Source organism: Vulpes vulpes, chromosome X (genome assembly GCF_048418805.1).
Source record: "Vulpes vulpes isolate BD-2025 chromosome X, VulVul3, whole genome shotgun sequence".
Classification (NCBI taxonomy): Eukaryota; Metazoa; Chordata; class Mammalia; order Carnivora; family Canidae; genus Vulpes; species Vulpes vulpes.
The window spans coordinates 75,137,412-75,156,849 of NC_132796.1; the positions used below are offsets into that span (position 1 = coordinate 75,137,412).

General features: G+C 37.2%; 1 protein-coding gene and 1 pseudogene across 1 annotated transcript in view; both read left to right on the plus strand.

Moving 5' to 3' along the window:
* Nucleotides 1-19,438, plus strand: part of IL1RAPL2 (interleukin 1 receptor accessory protein like 2) — a 1,296,043-nt gene that overhangs the window by 342,237 nt on the left and 934,368 nt on the right. The window lies entirely within an intron of this gene.
* Nucleotides 73-1,689, plus strand: LOC112932062 (syntaxin-5 pseudogene; annotated as a pseudogene).

A 19,438-nucleotide genomic window follows, 5' to 3' on the forward strand; every position in this document is an offset into this window, starting at 1 on the left:
TCTCTCATAAATACACAAAAAATTTTTTTTAAAAAGGGTCCTAAAGAAAGAAGGGGGGAAAGCAGTGAAGACATGGTGTTTCCAGTATTTCTGCTGTCCTTGCATTCGCCTCTTCTCTTTCAAGGAGGCAGGTGGTATGGGAAGGGCCTGGGTGGCTCCATTGGTTTAGCATCTGTCTTTGGTTCAGGTCATGATCCCGGGATCCGAGTTTTTACAAGAACCTGCTCACGTAATCCTCAAGCATGTTCTCCCAAGGATATAGCCACAGAGTGGAGGAGCTCGGAGGGTGGGGTGGAGTGGGGAAGACACGCAGAACTTGTTTCTTGGAGATCACAGCTGTTCCTTCTTGTTCTTTCTTTCGCTCATCCTAGGCCCCACTCTTCCAAGTCACATCTTCTCTTTTCCAAATACCCCTGAATTCGTAATCATGAAAGGCTTTTGCTTCACTCGAATGTTCACAAGTGTCTAGCCTTTCAGGAGCTGCACAGTAAAGGTCCCAAAATACGCACCACCACGAGTGCAAAAACCCAGGCGGTTCTCCCAATGTGATGTTTTTTTCCCATCGAATCTCCAACAAGAAGGTCTGTGCAGATTTCTGTGCTCCTACGTGCAGTAAGTATTCGTAGACGTATAAAGCTAACTTTTCCCGAGCCTGCCCGTCCGAGGGCACCGCCGAGCCTTTGCCTTTGGCAAACATGGTCTGCAGGGAAGAGGGCGCCGAGCCCTCAGCAACACATTTGCCAAGCTGGAGAAGCTGACAATCTTGGCAAAGCGCAAGTCTCTCTTTGATGATAAAGGAGTGGAAATTGAAGAGCTAACTTACATCATCAAACAGGACATCAATAGCCTCAACAAACAAATTGCCCAGCTTCAGGATTTTGTGAGAGCCAAAGGCAGCCAGAGCGGCCGGCACCTGCAAACCCATTCCAACACCATTGTGGTTTCCCTGCAGTCAAAACTGGTCTCGATGTCCAATGACTTCAAATCAGTTTTAGAAGTGAGGACAGAGAACCTGAAGCAGCAGAGGAATCGGCGGGAACAGTTCTCCCGGGCACCTGTGTCAGCCTTGCCCCTTGCCCCCAACCACCTGGGGGGCAGTGCTGTGGTTTTGGGAGCAGAGTCCCGTGCTTCTGGGGATGTGGCCATTGACATGATGGACTCTCGGACCAGCCAGCAACTACAACTCATCGATGAGCAGGATTCCTACATCCAGAGTCGGGCAGACACTATGCAGAACATTGAGTCCACAATTGTCGAGCTGGGCTCCATCTTTCAGCAGTTGGCCCACATGGTCAAGGAGCAGGAAGAAACCAGAGGATTGATGAGAACGTGCTGGGCGCCCAGCTGGATGTTGAGGCTGCCCATTCAGAGATCCTCAAGTACTTCCAGTCAGTCACCTCTAACCGGTGGCTCATGGTCAAAATCTTCCTCATCCTCATTGTCTTCTTCATCATCTTTGTGGTCTTCCTTGCCTGAACCCTCTCAACTCTGAGGCACTCTGTGCGAGTTTGGAACCCCTTTGGGAGGGCGGGTGGCCAGTGCTGCCACTGAGCCTGTGCAGGGTGCTTGGGAGGAAGGCCCTGTTTCCCTGAGACTGCTGAGAATGGCCAATGCCCCTGACCCTTTGACTCTGGCCACCCTGTCCTCCCCTCACCACCCTCAGGCCCTCAAAACACACACAGTTCTGGATGTGTACTCTGCTGTGAAGTGGCTGGAAGGGAGCAGAGGCCAACGGGGGGCTGGTAGGGGAGGTTGTCTCCACTAGGTAGGAGATTTTTAGAAACTCCCCAACCTCTTCCAAAGGAAACTTTGGCAGCAAGGGGAGATGATGCCCTTCCCCTTCCTGAGAGTGAGGAAAGGAAATGAAACTGCCCCCGGGACCAACTTTCCCATCTGGGTTAGAGTTTGACCTCTCTCTTCTTCCTCTCTCTACTACATGAGGCAGGGGGCCCTGAGCCCCTCAAGCTGCCTGCTCAACCCCACCTTTGGCTGCTGGTGACTCTCAATCTGCCAAATGCGCTGCAGCCCATTTTCTCCCAATTACAGCAAGACTGTTAGCCTCAAAACAAAACAAAACAAAACAAAACAAAAAAAACAACAACAAAAAAAACCATTTATTTCCTTGACACTTGTCTTCCAAAGAAATCACAGTGCTTCAGTGTCAGTTAAAACAGGGGAAGAATCTCAGGGAAGAATACTTCATATTATAATAGGACCATTGGTGATAATGTCTCTCAGTTCTTTCCAAATCCATAAAGACACATTTCCTGATGAGTGACTGAGCTCTGAAGAAAGAGATGTCCCCACCAAATTACCTAGATAACCTTCAAATCATCCTGAAAATCTACGAATTCGGCCTGAGATTTGAAGAGAGACCAGCTGGAACGCTACAGTGAGAAGAGTTCACGCTTCTATCAAGGTAGGAAGACGGGGAAAAAGAAATAAAGAAACAAAAGGCCTCCAAGGGGGAGGGGCCCGCGAGGAGCCGGGCTGAGGCCGGGGCGAGTGTCCCCAGGACAGGAGAGCCCCGTCCCGGAGAAGCAGGAGCTTCATTAAACTTCCCCGGCGGAAAGGCGCTCGTAGGGAGTTAGAGCAGGACCCCGGCGGGGCGGGGATGCTCTCAGGCTCCCTGGGACACTAACAGGCACCTGCGCCCCGGGGAGAGTGCGCCGAGCTCCCTAAAGGGCTGCAGCGCGCACACGGCTGGACCCGGGAGCAGCTCGGAGGGGCTCGGGCGGCGGGTCCACAGAGAGGCGGCTGCGCCACCGGGAGCGGGAATCCAACAGCACAGGCCCGGGAGCACAGGGCGCCGGGGACACAGCCCAGGATCCAGCCTCCCCCTGGGACAGGCAGAGGCCAGGAGGGCCCAGGACAGCAAGGACGCTCCTGCCCGGAGCTGAGCAGATCAGCGGCCCCGCCCCCGGAGCATCCAGGCCCCTGCAGACAGAGAGCTCTGGAGTTACTGTGGGAGCTGAATCCAGGGCTCCAGAGCTGGCCCCGCCACTATGGTTGTTCCTCCTGGGGCCTCACGGGGTAAACAACCCCCACTGAGCCCTGCACCAGGCAGGGGGCAGAGCAGCTCCCCCAAGTGCTAACACCTGAAAATCAGCACAGCAGGCCCCTCCCCCAGAAGACCAGATAGAAGGACCAGTTCCAGAGGAAGTCAAGGGACTTAAAGTATACAGAATCAGAAGATACTCCCCCATGTTTTTTGTTTTTTTTTTTGTTTTGTGTTGTGTTTTTTTTCTTTCTTTTTGATTTCTGATTGCTTCTCCCACCCCCTTTTTTTTCACCTTTCTTTCTTTTTCTTTCTCTTTTTCTTCTCTTTTTCCCCCTTTTTTCTTCTTTCTCTTTTTTCTTTTTCTCTTTTCTTTCCTTCTCTCTCTCTCTTTTTCTCCTTTTCCCAATACAACTTGTTGTTGGCCACTCTGCACTGAGCAAAATGACTAGAAGGAAAACCTCACCTCAAAAGAAAGAATCAGAAACAGTCCTCTCTCCCACAGAGTTACAAAATCTGGATTACAATTCAATGTCAGAAAGCCAATTCAGAAGCACTATTATACAGCTACTGGTGGCTCTAGATAAAAAGCATAAAGGTCTCAAGAGACTTCATGACTGCAGAATTTAGATCTAATCATCGAAAGATGAATGGATAAAGAAGATGTGGTTTATGTATACAATGGAATATTACTCAGCCATTAGAAACGACAAATATCCACCATTTGCTTCAACGTGGATGGAACTGGAGGGTATTATGCTGAGTGAAGTAAGTCAATGGGAGAAGGACAAACATATGGTCTCATTCATTTGGAGAATATAAATAATAATGAAAGGGAATATAAGGGAAGGGAGAAGAAGTGTGTGGGAAATATCAGAAAGGGAGACAGAACATAAATACTCCTAACTCTGGGAAATGAAGTAGGGGTGGTGGAAGGGGAGGAGGGCGGGAGTTGGGGGTCAATGGGTGATGGGCACTGAGGGGGGCACTTGACGGGATGAGCACTGCATGTTATTCTGTATGTTAGCAAATTGAACACCAATAAAAAATAAATTTATTATTAAAAAAAAGAAATTCATTTAGCTTTAAGGACACACATAGGCATAGACTAAGAGTGAAGGGATGGAAAAAGACATTCAAGCAAATGATAACCGAGAGAGAGAGAGATAGCTATACTTGTATCAGACAAAACAGCCTTTAAACTAAACTAAAAATGGTAAAAAAAAAAAAAAAAGACAAAAGTCATTATATAATTTTAATGGGGTCAATACATCAAAAAGATGTAACAATTGTAAATATTTATCTGTCTAACATTGAGCACCTAAAAATACAAAGCAAAAACTAACAGAGCTAAAAGGAGAAATAAACAATAATACAGTAATGGTTGGGGATTTTAATGCCCCACCCTTAACAATGTATAGATCATCTAAACATTGAATCAATAAGGAAACAGTGGATTTGAACAACACTGTAGATCAAATGAACCTGACATACAGAACATTCCATTCAACATTAGCAGAATACACATTCTTTCAAGCATCCATGGAACATTTTTTAGGATAGGCCACATGTTAGGCCACAAAATAAGTCTTGGCAAATTTAAGACTGAAATCATACCAAGTATTTTCTCTGACCATATTGGCATGAAATTAGAAATAACAAGAGAAAAACTATAAAAATTCATGAACACATGGAATTTAACACTCCCCCTGAACAACCAATGGATCAAAGAGAAACTAAAGGGAAATAAAAGAGATCCTTGAGCCAAACAAAAATGGAAATACAACATACCAGAACTTGTGGCACACCGCAAAATAGGGAGGAAGGAATTTGATAGGAATATATGCCTATGTTTAGAAGGAAGAAAGACCCCCAAGAAACAGCCTAACTCTATACCTTAAAAAAACTAGGAAAAGAAGAATGAACTGAGCCTGATGTTAGCAGAAGGAAATAATAAAGATTAGAGCAGAAATAAATGAAATAGATAACATGAAAACAATAGAAAAGATTAACCAAACTAAATTAGGTTCTTTGAAAAGATAAAATTGACAAACCCTTAGGCTAACCATGGAAAAAAGAAACATGGCCCAAATCAACAAAATTATAAATGAAAAGGAGACATTACAACTTATATCACAGAAATTCAAAGAATCATAAGAGCTTACTGTGAAAAACTATAATATGCCAACAAAGTAGTCAACCAAGAAGAAATAGAAAAATTCTTAGAGACATACAACTTATCCAGATTTAATCAGGAAGAAATAAAAAATCTGAAGGAACCAATTACTATTGAGCAGATTGACTCAGTAATCAACAATTTCCCAACAAAGAAAAGCCCAGCACCAGATAGGTTTCCCTGGTGAATTTTACCTAACTCTTAAAGAATTAACACTATTCCTTCTTAAACTCTTCTGAGAAATCGAAGAAGAAGGAATACTCCTACACCCATTTTTTGGAGCATTATCCTGATACCAAAATATCAAAGAGATGCTACTAGAAAGCAAAACTACAGGCCAATGTCCCTGATGAATATAGATAAAAAATTCTCAATAATTACTGGCAAACCAAAGTCAGCAGCATGTTAAAAGGATCATTTACCATGCTCAAGTGAGACTTATTCCTAGGATGCAAGGATGGTTCAACATACACAAATCAATCAATGTCATACATCACATTAACACAACAAAAGAAAATAATCATAAAAGCATCTAAATAGGTGCAAGAAAAAATTGACTAAATTCCAGTCATAAGAACTCTTAAGAAATTAGGTATAGAAGGAACATATCTCTATATAATAAAGGAAATATATAGCAAACCCGCAGCTAACATCACACTTGATGATTAAAAAAAAAAAAAAAAAAAAGATTGTCCTCTAAGATCAGGAACAAAAGCATCCACTCTTACCATTTCTTTTCAACATAATACTAGAATCCCTAGCTAGAGTAACCAAGCAAGACAAAGAAATAAAAGGTATCAGAATTGGAAAGGAAGAAGTAAAATCATCTCTGTTTGTAGATAACCCCCCAAGGATGCAACAACAACAATTACAACACGGTTAGATCTCATCAATAAATTCTTTAAAGTTTCATGATATAAAATGAACAAAAAATCAGTACTATTTCCATATGCTAACAATGAATTTTCTGAAAAATAAAGAAATCTATCCAATAGCACTGATATATTATATGTAGGGTTAAGAAAGCTTCACATATATAGCATCACACTTCCTAATTTCAATCTATACTATAAAGATATCATCATCAACACAGTGTTATGATATAGGTTCATAGTATTATGGTACTGGTATAACAACAGAGAAATAGACCAATAGAACACAGTCAGGACCCCAGAAAGAAATCCAAACATGCAATCAACTAATATTTGACAGAGAGTAAAGAATGCTCGATGCAGAAAAGTCAGTCTTCTCAATAAATGGCTGGGATAAGTGGATATTCACACATAAGAGAGTGAAACTGAACCTATATCATGCGTCATTCACAAACATTCACTTAAAATAGATTAAAGACTTAGATATAAGGCCTGAAACCATGAAACTCCTAAAAAAAACTTAGGAATAAATCTCCTTGACATGAGTCTTGGTAATGATTTTTTGGTTATCACACCTAAAGCACAAGCAACAAAATAAAAAATAAATGAGACTACATCAAATCTAACAGCTTCTACACACCAAAAGAAACCATCAACAAAGTGAAAAAAAACCCTATAGAATGAGAAAAAAATATTTGCAAACCATTTATCTGATAGAGGTTAATATCCAATATATATATATATATAAAGGACTCATGCAACTCAATAGCAAAACAAAAGAAACAAACAAAAAACCAGATAACCCAATACAAAGGACCTGAATAGACATTCCTCCAAAGAAGGTATACAAAAGGCCAACAGATACATGACAAGATGCTCAACATCAGTAGTCATTAGGGAAATGCCAAATAAACCCACAATGAGATATCATTTCATGCCTGTTAGAATGGCCATCATCAGGGCAGCCTGGGTGGCTCAGCAGTTTAGTGCTGCTTTGAGCCCAGGGCCTGATCCTGGAGACGCGGTATCCAGTCCCATGTCAGGCTCCCTGCATAGATCCTGCTTCTCCCTCTGCCTGTGTCTCTGCCTGCCTCTCTCTCTCATGAATTAATAAAGAAAATCTTTAAAAAAAAAAAGAATGGCCATCATTAAAAGAAAACAGATAACAAATGCTGGCTATATATAGCAATGTATATATTGCATTATTTATAATAACCAAACAACCTAAATGTTCTTCAATGGATGAATGGATAAAGAATTTGTGGTAAATATACACAATGGAATATTATTCAACCATAAAAAATGAGAAAATTTTTACCATTTGTGACAATACGAATGAATCTTGAAGGCATTATGCTAAGTGAAATAAATCAGAGAAAGACAAATACATCATGGTATCACTTATGTAGCATCTAAAAAAACTAATAAAAAGGAGAAAAGACTGTGGTTACCAGAGGTAGAAGGTAGGGAGAAGGGTAATTGGAGGAAAGTGGTCAAAATGTACAAACTTCCAGTTATAAGATAAATAAGTAGTAGGGTGTAATGTGCAGTATGATGATATAGCTAACACAGCTATATGATATGTAGGGTTAAAAAAGTAAATCCTAGAAGTTCTCACCAAAAGAAAAATATTTTTCCTTTCTTTTTTTCTTTCTTTCTTTCTTTTTCTTTCTTTCTTTCTTCTTTCTTTCTTTCTTTCTTTCTTTCTTTCTTTCTTTCTTTCTTTCTTTCTTTCTTTAAGTTATATCTAAATGAGAAGATAAATGTTAGCTGAACCTATTGTGGTAATCATTTCACAATATATGTAAGTCAAACCATCATGCTTTCTACCTTATAGAGTGATTTTGGTCAATAATTTCTTAAGAAATCTGGAAGAAAATTATAAAACATATGAAAAACTTCAACATCAAGAAAGATATACCACAGAACTAATAGATAGATGAATTCACATTCAAACAACTAGAGATAGTCAAGCAATACAAAGGGGACTTCAAAGTAAGAAATTTTAAAATGCATATGTATAGACACATATACATAATATGGGTTTTAACAAAGTATCATTACCTTTAAGCACAAATACTCTTTTGCATTATAGAAGTTATATGAGTCATTTTTAGTTAAGTTATGATACAATAATAAACAACCTCAAGATCTCAGTGGCTTACAAAAACAAAGATTGATTTCTTCCTTAGGAGTTTCCTACATGTTCACTGCAGCTCTGCTCCATATTCTCTTTACCTAGGACCTAGGCTAAAGAAACAGTCCTTATCTGGAACATTGATATTTTCATTTCAGAGAGAAAAAAGCAAGATGTTAGACCACTTGATTGTTCTTAAAAGTCCTGAAAAACAGCGTGCATTACTTCCACTCATATTGCCTTGGTCAAACCAAGTCATATGTCTAGGCCAGAGGATAATAGGGTAAAGGTGCATGATGTTCTTGTAAGGAGAAACAGTGAATATTTTGAACAAAGGAAACAAAACTTGACAAAACTTTTGGCATTAGCAAGTGAGTCCTCTGGTGCATATAATGAGGCTTGAAAATTATTATTTTATGTAGTTTTCCCCTATAATTTTAGATATTCTTAAAAACTCTTTATTGATATGATAAGATTATCATCATTACTCTTCAATTAGCTAGATCCAAATACAGTTATAGATATCATTCCCTCAATTCCACTTCCACTTCCTAGAGTTCTTTCCCGATCTTTATTATATCTGCACGCAAATCTCTAAATTATGTTTTCAAATTTTTAACTCTTTCTCTGAAATTTAGGATGTGCACAGGATTGTGAATAGGGTACATGGTGTGAAACATATTTTTCCTCACCAGAATAATCTGATTTTAATTTACCTTACCATGAATGCCAGAGCAGGATAGTTCTAATGGCAACATTCATTCTCTACCCACAAACCAGGTCTACTTCTTGGACTGGTTATTGATGCTGCCAAGGATAGAGAAAAGTGAATAAAAGGAAAAGGCAAGCTTCATTTAGTAACACACTAGAAAAATCAATGGCTAAGAAATAGAAATCGGCAAAATTGGCAGGAAGAATTTTTATATTCAAGCGTAGAAGGGGCCGGAATATAAATCTGCACCCTGACCAGATAATAACCAAATAAAATGATGACAATACTAGAAAGGCACTTGACAAAGCTCTTTCCTAATGTTTTAGTGCATGAGGAATGTCCGCCTCTTAGATTCATCGATTCAAGATTCTGTCAGTTTAAATTTTGGAATTAAAGTTTCTCATTAGGTTTCTCTAGCCTCCCTGATTGTATAGACCTGAGGTAGAGAGATATAAGCTCCTGGAAAGTGATTAACCAAAAACTTTAATGCTGAAGGGATTTAGCAAGTTTGGATTCTAGTGGGGTATACTTATAGGAGCTCTGTTCTTCAGGTTTGAATTTCATCTTCTATGATAAATTTAATCTCACAGTCAGTAATTTTTCAGTGTTATATCTGAGAAATGGGACACTGTTCTGAGATCTCTCTAGCCTATTATAAAGTAAGAGGTTTTCCAACTTTGTGATGGTGAAGGAAAGAACTGGTTCGCTAATCTCAATTTATACCCATTCCCATCACTAATCTGAGGTGTATTTTACTCCATGAAGCCTACTCTGAAAATTCCAGCTCTTGCTTATTTTTCATTTTCTGAACTTCTGGGGGAGATTTTTTGGCTTGAAACACACCATGGCCCTATTCTCTTCAGTACTATTTCTTAAATTAATTCATACTCTTTAGTTTATTGAGTGCCTACCCTGTCAGATGCTGTGTTTAACAATGAGGACACAAAAAATGGGTAAACCATGACTCCTGCCTCAAGATGCTCACAGTTTAATGTGGGAAGATAGAAAAGTAACTGTATAGTTAAAATACAATGTGATAAACACTAAGAGGTAAGCACAGGATATTGTGAAGATATTTGGTTGTATGTTTTTTTTTTTTTTTCTACCTAACCAGATAGTAAGGCGAAAAGCCATATCTTCTCTTTTCTCCCAGTTTCCATAGAGCCTGGACTATAATACCCTTGGTCTGAGATCTTTTACTCCAGATGGCTATATTCTTTGTTCTGTCTATTCTTTGCTCAAAGATGAAGTTCTCAGAGATACTTGAGTTATGTTATTCAAAACTGCATCACACTCCCCTCCCCCCACACACATACAGTCACATTCTAGAAGTATATGTCTTCTTTCCTTTCTTTATTTTCTACTTGGTATATATCACCATTTGATATACTTCATCATTTACCTATTTCATTTCATTTATTATCTATCTTGACTGCTAGAAGGTAAGCTCTATGAGATCAGGGATTATATCTGTCTTGCCCAATGTTTTGTCTCTAGAGAGGCCTATAATAATTCAAGGCACATTGTAGTAATTCAAAAGATATTTGTTGAATTAATAGATTGATGATAGAAGCATTAGTAAGTAGTTAAGAAATAATTTTTTTAATTGGCTGAATGATTTATCTTTTGAATCATACTAGACTACTACTACCTCTACTTTTGATTTGGTTTGATTTTGAAAGGCCTGTTCTGTCATTCTTTGACTTTGAAGAGTTGGTACTCTTTGAGCCACATATCAGAGCCCTCATAACTATGCAGTAACAAAGTCATAACTGTCTTTTTAAAAAATAATTAATTAATTAATTAATTAATTAATTTATGAGAGAGAGAGAGAATGACTGGGGGAAGGGCAAAGAGAGATGGAGAAGCAGACTCCCTGCTGAGTAGGAAGCCTGACATGGGGCTTGATCCCAGGACCCTGGGATCATGAACTGAGCTGAAAGTATATGCTTAACTGGCTGTGTCATCCAGGTGCCCCATAACTGGCTGTTTTAACTAAGCTTGCTTTAACCCTCTGATGGCATTCAATACATGGATCATGCTTTGAGAATTACTGATATTACTCATGAAAACTCGTTTTTTAGAATTTTGTTCAATCTACATAATATGTTCACAGCCATGACAATTTTATCTTAAACATTTATTTTTATTTGGGATCTTCCACAAACTAGGGAAATTTCATATTTAAGAAGTCAGAGATTTTTCTTTCTTTGTGCTCCACTTAAAATCAAGATATCTTATTTTTTATGTCAGTTATTAAGACTGATTTTTTAAATATTTAGTACTGTATCACTTATATGTAAACTCTAAATAGGAAAAACTCAGAGAGAGACAGTAGAGTGGTAGTTATTTTGGAGTGAGGGTGGAGAAATGGGGAGGTATTGCTCTAAGTACAAACTCCCAGTTATAAGATTAACAGGTTTTGGGATCTAATGTACAGCATGATGATTATAGCTAGTAATACTGTATCACATAGTTGAATGTTGCTAAGAGGGTAGGTTTTAAATGTTCTTACCACAAAAAAGAAATGGTAACTATAAACTGGATAGAGGTGGTAGCTAATACCATGATGGTAATCATTTTGCAACTCATAAATATATAAAATCAACACACTATACACCTTAAACTTATACTATTTATAGACCAATTATATCTCAATAAAGCTGGAAAAATATTTAGCTAGTTTTAAGGCAAAGGTTGGTCAAGGCTTAAAAGATGACAGCAGTTTCTGTTTGAAGATTCTTGATTATTTTTCCCAAGTCAAAAGAAAACCTGGTTTACACACACACACACACACACACACACACACCACACAAACACACATCACTGTCACATATTTTCCTTTTTTCCTTTTCAGTACTTAACTTTAGGTAAAGTTTTTCATTAAGATATGTGGGTATCTTTTTAGAAAAGATTTAAAATCAGCAGTTTTTAAAACTTACACATGAGAAGTTCTATTCAAGAAAACTCAGAACCAACTTGGTAATGTGTGAGTTAGATTCACAATGCAAACATCAAACGTGCAACAGAGCCATCAACAACTGTAATCAATCGAGCTGCCTATGTATACAGGACATATTTTTTAAGTTTACCCAAGGGCAAAGGAGAAAAGGTAAGTAATCTGTGAACAAACATTGTTTACTGGGAGAGATGACAAACCAACTACTAAAGAAGTAATGGGTATGTACAAGACCTAGATAAAATGAAATAAGGCCCTAAATAAATTTGGGAAATATTTAGTAAAAGTCTATGCCCCCACATGCTTCCACACTGTAGCATATCATTAGATAGTGTTTGGGTGGCTTATAGGAGACTTTGTAATCTAAAACTCTTTTGGCTTTTATTCCATAAATGTGCCTCTACCAAGTGGCTTTTTATTGCCTTTACTGTTTTTTTGTTTGTTTGTTTTTGTTTTTTTTTTTAGCACATCTTCGTGTGCATGGTAAGGCTACATAGACTGAGGTGTAGTTCCATGGCTCTGGACCACTAAGCAACCTTGGGACTTTGGGTCAGTCAGAAGTGTAGGTTCACTGTACTCTGTGTCAGGTTGTAATGATTTTCCCTTTGACCCGGGTTTCTGCTAATATTTTACTATCTATTAAGAGATATTGTCATATTAAGATGACAGTTGAATGGCTTTCTGGATTTTTTTATATGTGGGTAAAATTGTCATAATAACTATGATTGTTGAGCACCTTGTATCCTGCAGGTCCTGTGTTGTGCTTTATATATTACTATCTATATTAATTTTCACAACCACCTGATGAGGTAGGTATTCTTATTACCTATATTTTAAAGATAAAGAAACTGAGGCACAATGAAATTAAATAATTTATTCAACCTCACTTATGATCTTGTCCATTATATATATATATATATATATATATATATATATAGAGAGAGAGAGAGAGAGAGAGAGAATCAGAATTAATCTTATGAATATGCCAAGTAATTTTAAGAGGTCTCTTTTCTCTCCCAAGTTTATCTTTCCTACTGAAATGCTGGTGGCTAGAATCTTAAAATTTAAAAACACTTTATATTAGCTTAAAGCTTCTCTTTCTCTAAAGGACAGATGTTTCTGGAAATCTAATTATAACAAATATTACTAGGACTTAAAATCAGTGTATTTTATCAGCTCTTTTGAAATTTTTATGAATGTAAGTTTAGGTAATGTGAGGGGTCTAGATACATGAAATTGATAAGAAAAACTCATTACCAAGGAATATATGGCAGAAGGTTTTAAGGGAACTAAAAGATCAACTGCATCCTGACTTCCAATTGAGCCAGCACCATAGTTAATAAATGCTTTTTAATGATGTGGTATATATTATGTTAGTCACAAAGCTATATAAAACATTATACCATCTAGAAAAAATGAAGTTCTTTGTAATTCATGTTTTTGTTTGATTTTTAGATTTCCTATTTTTATTAAGTTGTGGATAGTCAGTGTGAATAATTATGTAGCAACTTATTGCTAGTTGGAATTTAGAACGGGTCATTGTCCTATGGGGACGTAGCTCCAGACTATTGAAAATTCTTAGTCCTATCTATTTTGAATGCAAAATTTAAAAAAACCTAACACATTAATCTATAATAGAAAACAAATATAACCAGGGGAAAAATACAGGTATGAGCAAAATACAGCCTTGTTTCATGAAATCGATGGTTCTTTTGCATATTTGTTTTCTTGCAATATTCATGAGAAAGTCAAGTATAACTTTTGTGTCAATTGGCACCTTGGAGAACCAAACATAGCAGTTTCCATTGCAAGTGTAATATGTTGGTTCTTTATTGAATTATTTGGGACTCCCTTTGTTGAGTGAACTTTCTATTTCCTTTGCAATGGGATATAGAACATTAAATTCTTGCCTGAAGCCAATTTCTTCCAGATACTTCAAGCTCCCCAAATCAGGTGTGTATTATGGCACTAATTCTTATTGGCATGATATGTTGTATTTTGTAAATGTAGCCATTTGACTTCTTTCTCTAAGCAGATATGAGTTTAGCTATCATGAGTTCTTTTATTGTAGCATATTCTATTTTTTGTGTCATAGCCATATGATTTGTGTGTGGGTCATTTTTGGTGAGATGGGATGAAAGTAGAGACAGTGAGAAATACTCAAAATTACCAAAGAGCTTATTCAAGACAAAGTCTGGATTAAATTACCTAAGAAATGATTTCCAGGTAGTGGAAAAGGATGGTGAAGTTGTCAATCAGGGTAATGTGAAAAGTACAGAAGTGTAGAATGAGTTACTTGCTCAAATTATGGTACTTTTCATTTATCCCTGCAGAGTCCACAAAATTTCTTTTGCAATAATTTTCTCTCCCTCTGCTACTCTTTATTTCTCCTTTAAGTAATTGTGGTCAGCCACAAACGTGCCAGTTATCTTCTCTGATGATTAGGATTGGGTTTCACCTCAAAGAATCCCTGGAACAAATTATGGAAGAAAACCTTAAAACTGGGGACATATGGTCTTAGCCCAGTAGGCTAGTCAAAGTCTTTCTTGGCAAGATACTGAGTGAAGCTTCTGTGGGACAGTCCTGCCAGAAATTGGTACCTTCCCTAATCCCCCAAGTTACTGTGGTAGACATTAGGGCTTTTTTTTCAAAGAAAAAGCACAGTCTTATTGAGCATACAGCTTCTGGAATGCTGTGCCATATTATAGACCCTCCAGGAATCAGATAACATTCACTTATCCACTTGCTCTTTAATACCAATTTAGAATACATTTTCTGGTAGAAGCCCTAAACAAGTCTGTTCCCTACATCTGTTATTTTCCATGAGGATGGCCTTTCCAGATTTTTACTTGTTTGTTTCTATCATCCAAGTTCACCACTTAGAGCCCTTAAGTAAGGAGATAGAACTTCATGACATATTTTACAAAGAAGAAACTAATTAGTGCATCACAAAAATAAAAATTTGCTGTAGTTTGGATAGGTTTATGTGATTCTTATGTAAACTGTTAGGAATACTGCATTTCTATGGAAGTGTAGTATCTAACAATTTAAAAATTTAAATTGTCACAAGACTTAGTTTTTTGTTTCCCAAATCAAAGTCCCAGTAAAATAAGTAATCCCTCAAAGTGCCTTCTACTTCTGGGTCCTGTGATTGATTCTGTAGGTTATTCATGTTTTATATTTTACAATATTCGATGGCATAGACTGATTTTGAGCCTTAAAAATGTTTCAGTAATGACCTCATTTTACCTAGTGGTTATTAATATGTAGTATAGTTTAACAGTACTATATCCTTTTAAAAGTAGTTTGAGACTCAGACTTTATACAAAGTAATTCTAGTCTCTTGAACTTTACATATAATTAGACTGTAGTAGAAATGAAGGGTTATCTTGTCGTTTTAAGATGGCACTTTGCTAACTAAAGGCAAAATGTTTATTTTGTAGCTATCCTCCCCTCACTGAGAGAATAGTTTAAATGGGTGACAAATGATATTTATCTTTCTTTATGATTATGTTCTTTGCCAATGAATATGGGAGTCTTCACTTCTCTTCTTAGAAATGTTGCTAGATTTTATTCAGTAAAAAGTAGTCATTCCTCACGCTTACCTGTAAATTGCATTGAATCTAGTTGTAGTCACATTAGGAAGTAATGATTTACATGCTTCCTAATTATTTATCTACTTATATAAGCAGAGTTCCATTTTAGAAATGTTATTGAATTAATGCTGTAATATATAGAATAAAGAAAAATAATTTCCATAGATTAAGCTCTGCTTTTCAGCAATTTGATCTTCTTTTGCATGCTCTGTTATGTAATATAGGTACATGGAGGTACTAAACTGGTAATTTATTATAAGATTTAAAAAGACTCTAGAAGACTATATAGAAAATGCTTATGTACTGAAAAGTGGCTGTTTTCCTGAATATAAAACTCTAAGAGGCTAAACCCATGTAGCTAATGTATCCATTTTGTTTTAGAACTGCAGATATAACACAACCCAAGGAGTATCAGTTGTTCTCTATTTCCCTATGCAGGGATGTTAGAAGGATGAGGTAGATGGCAGCTGTATTCTCAGAAAGACCTGCGATATAAACAAGGGAAGGAGAAGAAACATTTTTTTGAAGACTTTCCCTAAGCCTCCTGGCTAAGCTTAGAGAAACAGAAATAAATGGCCTTAACAAAGGGGGAGGATACAATAAAAGTTTGTTTTTAAAAAATGCCAGTTTTATGAAAAAAATCTAAGCTTAGTACTAATGGAAAAATATTCTACCATGTGTAAGTTCTTACTATATTCAAGTATATATTTCTCTTTGTGGAATATTTGCTTTCCTAAAAAAAATGAACATCTCATTTTATAATGGACAGGATATTACTATTTACAAGATGTAAATATGCTTATAGAAATATGAGAATATAACACACAAATGCTACAGAAATGCAAAAGAATAATAGGTGAGACCTGGCATCAGATATATACATATATATATTTTTTCTTTTTAAAACGATTTTATTTATTTATTCATGAGAGACACACAGAAAGAGAAGCAGAGACATAGGCAGAGGGAGAGGCAGGGAGCCTGATGCAGGACTCGATCCCCAGACTGGGATCATGCCCTGAGCCAAAGGCAGACGCTCAACTGCCGAGCCACCCAGACATCCCCAGATATATATATTTAAAAACATTGTTAGAAGAAATTGGAAAATGGAGGGGTCATAAATTGGTGTGAGGAGCATGAGAAAAATGAATTTATGAGGTGATTTTTTTTCTTGTAAGTACCCATTTTCAATAATCAATCAAGAAAAATTGTTGCTTTTTGTTGGAAGCTGTTTGGTTACTTATTGCTAAATAACAAAGCATCCCAAAACTCATGGCTTTAACAATTTATTATCTTTTATGTTTCTATAGATTGACTAGTCTCAGCTGATCAGCTGTTACTTGAGATCTCATGCAGTTATCATCAGATGTCTGGGACTGGAATCATCTGAAAACTAGATGTCAAGATGTATTCTTCACACATGTCTCTAGGGCTTAGTTTGGGATAGCAGGAAAGCTGAGGGGAGGCTGGGAATTTCTCCTTCTATGTGGTATCTCTGCATGGTAGCTTTGGCTTCATCACAACATAGTGGTGGTCTCCGGAAAGTTGGACTTCTCACGTGATAGTTGTTTCCCTCCGAGCAAGTGCTTCAAGAAATAGGAAATGAAAGTGGCCAGTCTTTGAATCCTGGGCTCAGTGTGTGGCCTAGTCACTTCCTCATATTCTGTTGGTCATAATACTCAAAGTCTGCCAAAATTCAAAGAGAGAAGATATAGACCCTAGCTTCCAATGGGAGAAGTGTCAAAATATCTGTAGCCATCATTAATCTACTATAAATGTTAGGTGTGATAGGTAAGCAAGGTGCCTCTTACATCTCCTTTGTTAAAATAGCAGAGACAAGAAATCAAAACCTATAGAGAAGCGAGCAGATCTACTTCGGTATGGCAAAGTGAACAGTAAGTGCCTCAAAAGCAACTCCAAGGATCATAGTGCTTATGATCTTGACATTACAACTATGTTGCCCATGAAAAGTAGCTAGAAATTACCTTTATAAGTCATATCCTATGTGTGTGTACTAGGGTTATAGGCTACTTAAGAAACTTTTATTAAAATGAAAAATTTAAAGATATTGAACACACAAAAGGTACAATGGTAAATGTTACTTTATTTTCCTGCTCTTGTTCCATTAGTGTTTTTTAAAGGCATATTGAGTTCCTCTTAATACTTAACTGGACCAGTCATAAGCCTTAGAGACAGGAGGCCCTAATTTTTAATAAGTATTTTGCTTCATTTCCGTGGAAACTGGTTTGGGTGGTATATCTTACTGGGTATGTGCTTATGTACCTTGATGTACTGATCTTTAGGAAAGAATAAAATGATAGTGGAATGGCAGTAATAAAAATTGGAAAGATCAGTACAGATATGGTGGAACAAAAGGGATTTCTTAAGATGCCTGGTGTTGATTTTATGGTATAAGAACTACACTAAGCCACATATGCCTCATATAGCAGGCCCCATGAGGGACAAGTAAGTATAGGTATGCTAGCATTCATAGTTGCAAGTGAATTTTAAAACGACTTAAAATGTGTAAGCTTTCTAATCCTTATTTAAAGTAAGAACTGGAAAACAAAATTCTGACCTTTTACTGTGTTGCCTTTATGTACTTTGGCAGTAGCTTGGGCTTTTGTCCTGAATTAATTTGAAAATTTGATTTAAAATATTGTGTTTCTCCATTCCTCCTTCACCCCTTTGGAAACTTTTAAAAGGGGAAAAAGGATTATTTTGGATGTTCATGCTTTCCTGATTTGAAAGAATATTAATAGGGGAGAGTTTAATGTATCTATAAGCAATTACCAAAATGACCTTAATAAAATGGCATTAATATAATAGAAAAATTGCCTCAGATATCACCTTTTGTCTATAGAGCCAGTGCCAAACTAAATGATTTTAATCGCAATCTAGATTTACTTCCATTGTTTTTGTTAAAGTCTTATGATCTGTTGTTGCCTCGGTACTATGACAACAGCAGGGTAGTAAACAAAGGGATTTAGAGTCTGAGATACATCTTTACTCCAAGTATTCATTCTCAACTTACTGTCAGACAAATCTATCTTTTGTAATTTTGTTTTCAACAAAAGGTTTTATTTGAGAGATTTTCCTAGAGAGTTTCAAATGTGTAACTGCTAGAGTACTTGATAATCAGTAAAATAAATATGACAAAGAATTAGAAAGAGAGAATAGATAGCAAATCTATGTTGTTGCTGCTGTTTTGAACCAGTTAACCATCTCTTGAAAATGCTAATTCATGGCTTCTCTTTGATAAATGCAAATGAAAGTTTGGCTGCTTGGCCTAAAATGGCTAATTTATGAAAAACAACTGCATTCGTGGAAATGCAAATATGCTTAATAAACTATGACTCCAAATGGCCGCCTTTCTTTTTTTTCACAATTTAATATTTTTTTAAAATAAATTTATTTTTTATTGGTGTTCAATTTGCCAACATACAGAATAACACCCAGTGCTCATCCCGTCAAGTGCCCACCTCAAGCTGGCCACCCAGTCACCACCACCCCCCACCCTCCTCCCTTTCCACCACCCCTAGGTAGTTTCCCAGAGTTAGGACTCTTTATGTTCTGTCTCCCTTTCTGATATTTCCTAAACATTTCTTCTCCCTTCCCTTCTATTCCCTTTCACTATTATTTATAATCCCCAAATGAATGAGAACATATAATGTTTGTCCTTCTACGATTGACTTATTTCACTCAGCATAATACCCTCCAGTTCCATCCACGTTGAAGCAAATGGTGGGCATTTGTCATTTCTAATGGCTGAGTAATATTCCATTGTATACATAAACCACATCTTCTTTATCATTCATCTTTCGATGGACACCGAGGCTCCTTCCACAGTTTGGCTATTGTGGACATTGCTGCTAGAAACATCGGGGTGCAGGTGTCCCAGCATTTCATTGCATCTCCATTTTGGGGGTAAATCTCCAACAGTACAATTGCTGGGTCGTAGGGCAGGTCTATTTTTTAACTCTTTGAG